The sequence below is a fragment of the Rhinolophus ferrumequinum genome (assembly GCF_004115265.2).
Source record: "Rhinolophus ferrumequinum isolate MPI-CBG mRhiFer1 chromosome 15 unlocalized genomic scaffold, mRhiFer1_v1.p scaffold_54_arrow_ctg1_1, whole genome shotgun sequence".
Taxonomy (NCBI): Eukaryota; Metazoa; Chordata; class Mammalia; order Chiroptera; family Rhinolophidae; genus Rhinolophus; species Rhinolophus ferrumequinum.
The window spans coordinates 11,218,970-11,231,624 of NW_022680357.1; the positions used below are offsets into that span (position 1 = coordinate 11,218,970).

General features: G+C 44.9%; 1 protein-coding gene across 1 annotated transcript in view; it reads left to right on the plus strand.

The window, feature by feature from the left end:
• The window catches only part of TNFRSF17 (TNF receptor superfamily member 17), a 54,410-nt gene that overhangs the window by 23,319 nt on the left and 18,436 nt on the right, over positions 1 to 12,655 (plus strand). Inside the window, exon 2 of the mRNA XM_033101153.1 lies at positions 10,911 to 11,005. The gene's annotated coding sequence lies outside the window, so the exon portion shown is untranslated. The remainder of the gene's footprint in view (positions 1 to 10,910; positions 11,006 to 12,655) is intronic.

Consider the following 12,655-nt stretch of genomic DNA (forward strand, 5'->3'; position numbering starts at 1 on the left):
TACTGACATTGTACAGTCAAGATGGTTCCATTATCACAAGGATTCCTCGTTACCTTTTAAAGTTCTTGTTTTGTTGTCGTCTTTGTATATCCAATTGCTTCAACAACAGTGTCTCCTCCATTGAATTCCTTTGTAGCTTTATAAAAAAGTCAGAATATATTTGTGTGGGTCTATTTCTGGGTCCTCTGTTCCATTCCACTGACCTATGTTTCTATCCCTTCACCAATACTATACAGTCTTGATTACTATAGCTATATAATATCTTGATGTTGGGTAGACCAATTCTTCCCACTTTATTCTTATTTTTTAAAATTGTTTTAGCTATTTTAATTCCATGTACAGTTTAGAATGATCTTATTTTATACCTATAAAAAAGTCTTACTTGAATTTTGATAGAATCGACAGATGTATTATGTTGAGTTTTCCAATCCATGAACATGGTATATCTCACCATTTATTTAGATTTTCTTTGATTTCTCTCACCAGTGTCTTTTAGTTTTCAGTATATAAATCCTTATATATATGCTCTGTTAGATTTGCACCTAAATATTTCACTTTTTCTGAAATATTGTAAATGATATTGTATTTTTAATTTTGGTGTCTCCATGTCCTTTGCTAGCATATTAGAAAAGGCTTTTGCAAACAATGCAAATGTCTTGATCTCCAGGCCCACCTTGCAGTATTTGTTTTTTTTGTGTTTGGCTTATTTCACTAAGCACCATTTTACATTCCCACCAACAGTACGTAAGGGTTTCAATTTCACATCTTCATCAACACATGTTGCTGTTGTTTTTTTTTTTTAAGTAATAGGCATCCTAATGGCTGTGAAATGGTATCTCATTGCAGTTTTGATTTGCATTTCTCTAATAATTAGTGACGTTGAGCATTTTTTAAAGGTACTTATTGGTAATTTGCGTATCTTCTTTGGAAAAATGTCTCCTCAAGTCCCATAAGTTCTTTATGTGTCAGGGTACCCAGCTCTGTAACATCTTTTTTCATAGCTGCATAGTCCTCCATTGTATAGATGTTCTACATTCGATGAAACCAATTTCTCAGGGTCGGATGTTTTTCATTATTTTAAAGAACATGACTATGAACATTCTTGTAACCAAATCTTAGAAGGCTTCCTTAATTCTGTAAAATAATTTCTTGGATGTGAAACTTCTGGATCAAAGAATACAAAAAGGTCAGACAATGAAGTTTGCAAACTTTCCACCATGTAAGTGCACGGTGGAAAATTTGCGAACTGAATTGTCCGGCTTGGATGCATTTTCCAGAACCTTCCAATCCACATTGCCTCTGGCCCCTCGGGGGCAGGAGCGCTGCCCAGACTGCTGTCCACGGTGGAACCCACGGTGGAAAAGAGAGCCATGCTGCATGAATATAGAGTTCAGAAACACATTTTAAGCCTTTTCCTTTATAAATTATAATTGTGTCCTGTTTCTTTGGGTTTAAATTGCCTTTGTCAGATTAGCTCGGCTGGTGCATGCTAATTCTCACGACTGTTACTACCAGACACTACTAATGTTACTTAGCTAATAACAGCAGCAATGTTAGACTCAGAGGAGGTCCCCTTTTCATTTCCAGCCAGGCGATTAAAGTCTGTTTATAATTGCGTGGTGCAGACACTGGCTGATTTCCAATTAGCAAACCAGACAAATAGCATTCGTTTGAAATTTTTGTTTGTGTGCAATAAACAATGTTTCCATAATTTGATTTCTCATTAAGTATAAAATCAGAGAATGATAATTTGCCTGATATTTTCTGATTCTTCCTGGATAAATATTTGCACCCTTGTTATTTAATGATTGTTTTTGAGGATGCATTCGGTTTTTGTCTCCACTTGCTCCATGGTATTTCAGCCTTGAAGTGTTCGATGTCGCAGTGAACAAAGGCTTGTGTAGACCTGGGCAATGATATTCAAATGACAATGGCTTTGTCGCAGTGCACCACCTCGTACTTTTCTTATGTCTACGTGACATTTTATGTTATTCTGTTGTGTCACCTGTCATGAATGGATGGTCCAGTTCTAGGCAGATAACCTAATAAGTTGTGGTCTAAAGCCCTAGACTCAGCGAGATTTGGTTCCACCCTGTACCAGTTGTTTGACTTGGACAAGTAATTGAGTCTCTCTGTGCATCGGGTTTGTATATGAAGAGTCATAATAATAAGAATAGCTCCGCTTTAAATGAGAGAATGAATGTAAAAATGCTTAGCGTGTAAAACTGGTCCCTCAGTAAATATTAGCTATTATTACTGTTGGCATTGTTACGTCATTGATGTCATGGCCTTTGGGATCATCCTGGGGGAATTTGCAGTAGAACATTTGAGAACAAACTGTGTAACAAGAACGACATTCATAGTGATAAGATTTGTTTCAGGTCTGTTCAATTGACCTTGCTTTGAGTATGATCAGGGCTCTCAATTCCTATAAGGGACGTGCCTCATCAGCTCATAGTCTCTAGTGGGTTAAGTAGAAGAGCAGCTGGCACTGAGTTTATACTGTGGGGCCTTCACAGAGTAGGTGCTCAATAAATACCTGTTGTTCAGGAATGTAGCCGTTGGTGGTTTGGGGCATGCCATCACCATCTCATGGATTCTTCTCTCTTCCTTCCTGTTCTTCGGAAGTCCTTCCCACTATGCTTTCTGGAGTGGTGGCCCTCATTGGTCATGTCTGTACTACTTTACTCCTCCTCTTCACCAGGGATGCTTGGACTAAGGTGGGCACCTGGCTCAGAAACTGCCATTCTTCGAGGGAAGAATCCTTCCTTGCCTCTACTAGCTTCTGGTGATAGGCGGCAACTCTGGGCGTTCTGTGGCTTATAGAAACGTCACTCCATCGCTGCCTCTGTCTTCACACGGCACTCTCCCTGTGTGACTGTGCCCAAGTGTCTCTCTCTTCATCAGGACACTAGTATGGGATTGGGGCCCACCCTAATGACCTCCTCTTAACCCGATTACACCTACAAAGACCCTATTTCCAAATAAGGTCACATCACAGGTGCAACACATCTCATTCCACGGGACACAATGCAACCTATAATGGGTCAGGTGCTCTATGGGGGGGGGGGGACAATTATCAGAGACCAGGGAAGGAGGGCTCCTGTCCTGAACCGATCCTGAGGAACAGGACAGCTTGGCGCTCTTTGGTGGGAAGAAGCTGGTGTGTCTGAGGACAGTGTGGCTGGACCAGAGTTCGAGAAGGAGCTGAGTTCATCGTGGGGCAAAGGGACCCAGATGGTGGGGCTCAGGTCTCCTCTAATGATGCAGACCTGTACCCCATTTTTGACACGGGGCAGTGCTGGCCCAGGAGAAGTAAAGCTTTCAATTGTTAAAGAGAGGCTAGAAGTCTAGATTTTTAAAATGTGCAATTTCCCGATTTTTAAATGTTAATAATGAATTCAAGTTAAAACAAAATTTACTTGAGGCTGTCAGTTTGCAGGATGGAGTTGGAGGAAGGGAGGGAGTCAGAGAAAGTGTCTCAGAGAAGGTTTTGGATGGTGAGTAGGAGTGAAAAATAAAGGACAAATCAGAAATGTGGAATGAGGCGGCTTGCATCCCCCATCCTCGTGCACTAGGGGCCTTTTCTGTTTTTCTTTCTCTTTTGGAAGTCTGGCATCATCTTTTTAAATATCCCCACTCACCAGCTCTGTGATCATGGTTAAGTCCTCCAGCCTTTCTGGACCTTAGTTTTCTCATCTGTGAAATGGGGTAAGTCCCTTAACTTCTCTGGGCCTCAGTTTCTGCTCTGAGCAAGGAACTACCATGGCAAGGGGGCAGGTAGGGTGGGGATGGCAGTTGTGAGGATTAAGGAAGACTCAGTGTCTGACTCACAATAGGTGGTTAATAAAAGCCAGTTCTTAAGATCCTCTGACCTGGCCTCCTCTTTTTCACCCCCATGCCCCTCCCCCGCCCAACTGTGGAGGATTCATCCGCATCCCTTAATCAGCTCTTGAAGGGAGGGCAGCTGTCTCCCAGGTCTGCCCCGCTGGGAAGCATTTAGTTACAACCATGGAGACCTGGCACCCTTGGGCAGAAATTGGTGAAGGGATTTTTTAGTGGTTCCCAGGCTTGTTTCCTTAAACAACTGGCAGTGGTCCCAGCAGCTCTGCCTAGTGGGCAGATAAATAAGCAAACCAAGGGTTCCTGGGTGGGGAGGAGGGTGGGATAGAAGAATGGACACCCAATTACTCCTGTCATTCTGCCTGGATAACTCGTGGGCTGTGATTATGGCCGTGTGTGTGTATGTGTGTGTGTGTGTGTGTGTGTGTGTGTGTGTGTATTCTGTAACTGAGTGGGTCTCGTCTCCAGGAATGCCATGATCCAGCCACAAAAATGAGAGGAAGCCCGGCTAAATGGTGTCCCATCATCTGGTGTCCTTGACTCTGATCCCTTTATCTGATGCCCTTGGCTCTGGAAGCTTTATCACTGTGAAGGTTAATTTTATGCGTCAAACTGAGAGGACACAGGGTACCCAAATACTTGGGGAAACATTATTCTGAGTGTGTCTGTGAGAGTGTTTCTGGGTGAGCTTACCATTTGAATGGCTAGACTGAGTAATTGGATGGCCCTCCCCAACTTGGGTGGCCCTCGCCCAATCCATTGGAGACGTGAGTAGAACGAAAAGGAGAAGGAAAGGGAGCTGAGGATAGTAATACCCCAGCCTCTTCCCTCCTGTGCTACTCTCCTGCCAGTGTCTCCCATTGGCTGAACCCAACTATAAGCAAGAGGGCACAGATCAACTAGTGTTGACGTAGTCCGTGCCCATCTGCCTCCTGGGGCAGGAAGCAGGGTGGAGGAGGTAGAGGGCAGATATGGGTGGGTAAATGGAAAACATTCAGCACAGGAAGCGACTCTAAATGTCCTCCGCAACAACAGGTAGAACTTGCAAACAGTCCAAAAGATGGAACGGTCCACCTGACGAAAGAGAATGGTGTTTATAGGTAACTTGGTAGGAACAGATATCAGCTGGGAGATTGGACTACATGACCATTAAAGTTCTTATGAAGGACTTTGAGAGATTAAATGATTCTGTGAAAGCTGCGCCACTAGGTGCCATTCCGTTTTATCCTTAGATGGGACAACAGTAATAGTAATAGTAACATTAATAAATAGTAATAACAACAGCCGTAACTGCTAAGGTTTTAGGGGCTGGAGCATTTGGGAGGTGCTTAAGTCGTGAGGATGGAGCCCTCACGAGTGGGATTAGTGCACTTACAGAAGAGGGTCCAGAGAGATCCCTCCTCCTTCCTCCAGGTGAGGACACGAGGTATGTGACGCAGAAGAGGGCCCTTGCCCAACCGGGCTGGCACCCTGATCTCAGATTTGCAGCCTCCAGAACCGTGAGCCATAAATATCTGTTGTTATGAAGCCACCCGGTCTGACACTTTGTGATAGCAGCCCAAACTGACTGAGACACTGACGCTTTGGTCAGTTTTATTTGGATTTTGGAAGAAGTTCTTAGTGTTAAGCTTGGCGTAGGGTCTGGCAGGTAAATTGATGGTAAAGACGGGCGAGGGGTAAGGGTGAAGGCATGTCCTCCTCCAACTTCCCTGAGCCCTAGAGAAATTGTATCAGTTAGAAACAGGTCGGCCAGAGGGTGAGGGGGGTGGGGGGTGGGAGATGAGGGTAAGGGGGATCAAATATATGGTGATGGAAGGAGAACTGACTCCGGGTGGTGAACACACAATGGGATTTATAGATGATGTAATACAGAACTGTACACCTGAAATCTATGTAATTTTACTAACAATTGTCACCCCAATAAATTAAAAAAAAAAAAAAGAAACATGTCGGGATGGTTCAAAGAACAAGAAATCAGCTACTACATCAGACATACTGTGTGAGTTATTCCAAGAAAGCATAATCCTTGCAGATCTTTTGTCAAGATAATAAAGTACCATTGCCAGCAGCAATAAAGACAGGCTGGGAGCAATCTAACTGAAGTATCTAGAAGGGAGACCGACCACTACGCATCCACATAGGCTTTGCTCAGCCCCCAGCCCTCAGGTAACTGACTCGGTCCGGCATGTGGCTGGAATGAGTTGGGTCGTTCATTCATCGGTGAGTCCTCAGCCATTCAGCTGGTGTCCTTCCTAAGACGTGGTCCATGCAGCTCTGCTTTGCGAGAGTGGAAACTGTGACGTGTGCCTCAGTAAGGATTACTCACTGTGTGTAAGTTATGTGACACATACAATGGTCTTAAAATTTACTTATACATTGAATCTTGTCTTTGAAAACAGCTTTGTTGAGATATAATTCACATACCGTACAATTCACCAATTCAAAGTGAACAATTGAATTTTTTTGGTATATTCAGAGTTAGGCAACCATCACCGCAATCAATTTGGGAACATTTTCTTCATCTCCAAAAGAAACCCTGTCGTCACTCCCCATTTCCTCCCCACACCTACTCCCCAGGCCCCAGCTAATCTACTTACTGCCTTTCTGGATTTACCTGTTCTGAGCACTTCATATAAATGGAATCCTACAATCTGTGGTCTTTTGTCACTGGCTTCTTGTCCTGAGCATAATGTTTTTATGGCCCAGGAAGATTGTAGCAGGTACCTGTACTTCATTCCTTTTTGTGGCTGAATAATATTCCACTGTATGGACAAGCCACATTTTGTTTATGCATTCATCTGTTGATAGATGTTTAAGTTATTTCCATTTTTTGGCTATGAATAGAGAGTAATGTGAGTACAGAGTCATACTGCTGTGAACATAAGTGTACAAGTTTTTCTGCGGACATATGTTTTCATTCTCTTAGGTACACACCTAGGAGTGGCATTGCGGGGTCATACAGTAACTGTGTGTTTAACCTTTCGGGGAACTACCAGTTTGTCTTCCAAAGCACCACTTAACATTCCCCACAGCAATGGACGTGGGTTCCAATTTCGCTACATCTTCCCCAATGCTTGTTATTTTCTGGTTTTTGTTGTTGTATTTGTTTGTTTTTATGACCATCCTAGTGGATCTGCAGTGGTGTCTCATTGTGGTTTTGACTTGCATTTCCCTGCTGGCTAAATGATGCCGAGCATCTTTTCATGTGCTTGTTGGCCACTGGTGTATCTTCCGCGGAGAATTGTCTATTCAGATCTTCTGCCCACTTTGTAATTGGGTACATTTAATCTTGAACAGTTTCCTCAGCAATCACACTCTGGAACCCCTGCAGTATCTGATTCACAGTGGGTGCTCGTGATAAAGTCCTTGGCTTGGATTTGAATCCCAGCTTGGTCACTTATTAGTACATGACCTTGACCATTCTCTCTGGACCTCAGTTTTCCCCATCTACAAGACGCAGATATAATGGAAATGTTAGCTAGTTCACAGGGTTGTTGTGAGGATTGAAAAACGCAGTACATATCAAAGGCTTAGTAAGGACTCAGTAAATGTTACCTGTAATAGTAACTTAGCAACTCTCGCTAAGCTTTTTGTACTTTATTATGTATACATAGTTGATCTCATTTTATCTACCTGGCAACCTTGCAAATAGGTATTATCATTTCCATTTTACAAGTGAGAAAACTGAAGCTCAGAGAGGTGAAGGAATGTGTCCAAGGCAACAGAGCTGGTAAGAGGCAGAGCAGAGATTCCTACTCAGATCAGACGACTCCAGGGCCGTCTGCAAATGTTAGCCTCCGGGAAGTTTCTTCGTGTCTCCTCTTGGGGCTTCTGTTATTCACATGAAACTGTAATTAAGCAAATGCTATCTGAAAGGAATCAGAGAAGAACCCAATAATTATTCGGGCAGAGAAAAGCTATAGCAACCCTAAGAAGAATGCATTCGTCTCGCTTTGGGCTAGCGTTTGAGTCAGAGAATCTTTTCACAAAGTCCTGGCATGCTCTCGGGCTTGGGTTTTTGCATGGCGTCTCTGAGAACCTGTCAGAGCTGGTCAGAAAACAAAGCATCGCTCCCTCTTCTGGAACCACTATTTAGCATTTCTGTGTAGTTCCCTATAGCAACATTGGGTGTCACCTTCGAGTTGCCTGAAGCCAGTCTCCCCCAGAAACTGACAAAATGCGTTGTTTTCCAAGAGTTTCTGGCTCTCTAAGATCAAGTTGGCAGACCTTCATTACAGCACACCTGCCCCCACCTCGGTCTGGATAAGCTGGTTCTCGTTTATAGGGCCAAGCGTGGCTCTGAAAGAATAGGGCTCCTTGTAGCTGGATAAGCTCTGAGTTTGAAAATGGGCTCCATGGCCATGACTTTGCACCTGATTTCGGTTCTGTTGAAAGGAGGAGAGTTTATGCAAAGCCCCTACCAACAAGGATGCTTTATCTCCCAGAGTTCTCTGCAATGTCACTTTTCAGAAAAGTCATCCACTCACACATCTGTGTCCACACCAGGCTGTGAGCAATTGTAAGCAACGTGCGGCAGGGACTCTATTCCTTCCTTCCTTCCTTCTCTCCTTCCTCTATTCCATTCCATTCCATTTATTGAGCACATATTATGTGCCAGACAATATGTACTGAGGCAATAACAGAGAACAAACCAGCAAAAGTGCTCTTCCTTCATGGAATTAACATTCTCATTTCTTATTTATCTGTATGTTCTCAGCACCTAGCACGTAGTAGGCACTTAATAACCGCTTTAGTGGCTTGGCCTGTTCTCTTCCAGTTGTATATGTGATATTTAAATTTTAGATGGAAATGAAAAGTCCCCTTAGTGCTACCCTGTGACTCCCACCCCCACACCTAATAGTGTATTAATGACCTTTTTCCGTGTTAGAACATAAACATTGACTCCCGTCTTTGCATGTACCCAAATGCTATTTGGGGTCTCTCTGTCCTTCAGAATCTAGGAAAGACTGGTGTGAACCCCAAGTCCATTCATTTCTTGTGGATTCTCAGGCTGCGGTTAGGATTGGGAGTGGATTCAGATGCTCAGGTCTCATCTGGTCCCCTGTTCATGCTTCTGCTGAATTTCTTCCATCCCCGTGTATTTAACCAGGCTTCTATGGATGGACAGTTAGGTTGTTTCCAGTTTTTTCTGCTGTCACAAATGCTGCTGCAGTGAATAACCTTGTTCACCCTTTGTTTTATGCATGTTGAATAAACTGCTAGAGGTGGCATTGTTGGGTCAATTTAGCAATAGATATTCCTTTAGATACAGATATAGCAATATTTGTCGATATTGGTAAATTTTCTCCACAGAGGTTGTACTCATTTTCATTCCTGATAGGATGTGTTATAAATTGTGATTTTTTTCTCATCTGCAAATACACACACACACACACACACACACACACACACACACACACACTTCTTTCTTATGAGAAGTTCACCATCTCTCCTCCCAGTTCTTCCAGATAGTGGCAAGGGAAAGTTACCCAAGGATGCGGACCGGTGGGGGCAAATCTTTAATCACACTCCTTGTGTCCCTTCACTGGAGCCTTACTCTTGTTTTGGAGGCAAGAAAAAAATGGTCACCCACATGATGACTCAGCCAGCCCCAGGCCTCTTTGTTCCACTGCAGAATCCCCACAGACCCAAACGCTTAGCTTTGACTACCAGTGTTCACTTATTTTTTTATTCATCCCAACGGCTGGCAGGAAATGGCCATCAGTCATGAGTCATGTAGGAATTTGTCCTCTGCCCTCTCCCATTTGGATGTTGTTTCTTTGAACAACACCCACGTTGATGGGCACATCTTCTGTGCCATCTTATTTTGATGAGCACTGAGATTTGGCCTGTCTCTGTCACTGCTGAGTCACTGAGAACCAGGGCTGAGCCTGGCTTTGTGGGCTGTCTCCACTGACCCACACTGTGTCTCAAGGATGGCTACTTCTTGGGGAACTGCTCTCGGTAGCTAACTGGTTAGAAAATGACCTCAAGCATAGTCCCCAGGGGGGTAATGGCTGAGGGTGTTGGTGCTGCTTGGGGCCAGCCCAGAAACCTCCTTTCAGGGCTCTCCAGGCTGGTTCCTGAAAACTCCTTGTCATAGGGGGGACTCAGCTCCTGCTCCCCACATAAGAACGCAGGATATGGCTAGGCCAAAAAGGAACACCCACGGAGCCATAGATAGGGGAGTCATACCACTATAGTCTCACTGGAGGCTGGGTTGGAGACACAAAAGCGAACATCTGCCAGTACCCCAACAAGGGGTCTTCCTGCACCCCAGTCTCGCTGGTGGTCAGGCGAGACACAGGAAGTAGGATCCACATGATCCGCAATCTCCCCTCCAGTTTTCTGCCTGCCAACCAATCAACCAACCAACGCAGCCACGGCAGTTATATCAGTGGCCAATGACTAACTGGTTACAGCTGATGGCCAACCAGTCACAGCTGATGGCCATCTACTACCCGGGCCAGCACCTCCCCACGTGAGGCCGAGAGCCTGGAAACTGCTCTCTGGGACTCTGTCCCCACACTCCTCTTGCTCCGGAGGCTCCATCCTTACTTGGCTTCACCCCAGGTGGACTGAGCACTGAAGGGGGTCCTGCCAGTGATACCTCCAGGATGGCCTCATAGCCGGCCCTGCCTTCTCATTTACAGAGCACCAGTTGTTGCCAAGATGGCTGCTCGTTCTCAGGATTTGGGAAGCTGAGGACCCACAGGGGTACAGCAATATCCAGCAATAGCCTAGAGGTTGCTGCAGCTGTCTGGACACGTGAGCCGGCAGCCTGACTCTCTCTACAAGACTGACATGAGCCCAGAGCCCTGACCCTGTACCAGCCACCATGGCGCCTTCCCCACGCCACTCCCTGCAGCTCCAGGACTCTATAGATGGGCATTTCATTATTCTTATCTCACCCAACAGGAATAGGAGGCTCTCAGAGAGATTAAGGAACTCACTGAAAGTTATACAGTGAGCAAGTCATGAATCAGGATTTTGAATCCAGGTCCTCAAACTGGAATTTTGGCCCAAGGCCCCCTTTCTGATGTTTTGATCTTTTCTTCTTTTTTTAGATCCAATAAATCAGATAGAGGTCGTAGCAGAGCGGCCACTCAATAAGACCCACTTCTGAGGACCAACTTGGGGAATCCAAGAGGAGAAAGACCAGGTAGGAGGTGGTGTGAATATTAAAAGTGACACTTTTCCAGGTTTAAGTGGGGTCCAGGTGATGGAGCCTTCTCGTGAGAAAGTCAGGGAGCAATGACTGGGAGGCTTTCTAGCTCGGTGATGGGCAGCATTGTGCCTTGGGGATGTTCTCACATCGCAGCCTGTGTAACGTGCAAAATCAAGTGCTTTAGCCCCAGCCGGGGATGCGGGGACTGTGGTTTACGCCGCCTGCGTCATCAGGGTTCAGCCTCTAGCAGAGTACGGAACGCCAGCGTGGTGGAAAGGATTTGAGGTACATGCAGCATTCGGAGTAGGGATGAGGTAAGGTGCCTGGGACTTCGGAGGTGAGCAGGGTCACTGCAGGACGATAAGAAGAGCAGATGTCCAGTAATTAGTATTGTGCCTTGCCCTATAGATAGGTCAAGAAGGTTATCTCTGGTAATCTCTTTTTACGGGCAAAGCCCCTAATTCAAATTCTTCTAGGGAGTTAAAGGGGACGGGCAGAAGTTTCTCTTGAGCCCATAGGGTCTCCGTGGCTCTTAGCTCAAAATAATCTGCAAACCACAAAGCAACATCTTGGGGTGACTCATTCTGAACCCTTACACCGGATTAGGGCAGGAACTGATCTACTGGCTGGTATCCTCCTGAGAAGAGGGAATTTGAACAGAGGCAGACACAAGGAAGAACGCCAGGGGAAGATGGAGACAGAGGCTGGAGTGATGGGTCTACAAGCCAAGGATTGTCAAGGCCTGCAGGCAGCCATTAGAAGTTGGGAGGCACAAGGAAGGCTTCTCCCCCACATCCTCTGATGGAACCAACACCTGATTGCAGACTCTGGCCTCCAGCACTGTGAGAACATAAATTTCTGTGGTTTTAAGGCACCAAGTTGTGGTCATTTGTTACCTAGGAAACTAATACAGTTGGTAATTATTTTGTTTGCTTATTTGTTTATGAGTTTTCTTCCACTTGATGAGACTTTTCTTTCTTTACTTCTTTTCTTGTATCCCTAGTGTCCTGCTGTGTGTCTAACACATAGTCAGCACTCACCAAATATTTTTGGAATGCATCGATTCTTTCAAACAATCAGCCATAACATCTCCTTGCTCTGTATCACGTCCATTTTTTGTTCGTCATCTTCCTTTGAATCATTGTGAGAGCCTTCCATCTGGTCTCGGTGCTTAACTTCTTCTTAACGTAAACCTAATCTTCTCAAATCTCTCCATTTGAAGCCCTTTATTCTTGCCACATTGCCCTATCCTAGCTATTGGACCTTGGACATGCTCCATAAACTCTCAGCCTCAGTCTCAGTCTCCTCGTCTGTGGAATGGGAGTAATTATTGCACCTACCTTACCAGGCTGATGGGAAGATGAACCGAGAATCAGTGCAAAACACTTAGCACGACTCCCAGCACATGACAAGGGCCCTGTGGGTGCTACCTTTCACTGTGAAGGTCAGCATTAGTTTTGGATTGAGGTTAGAGACCCGAGGCCATATAAAGCAAGTTCTTGGTTATGATGGGGAAAAGGTTTGAAAAATCACATGTTCAAAGCTAGCTTGCCCAACGGCTGTTAAAAGGATGAAAGAACAGAGTTGGCCTAGCATTTTGGCCTGTTGAAGTCGAACAGGTTGGCCTGTTGAAAAGACATCTAT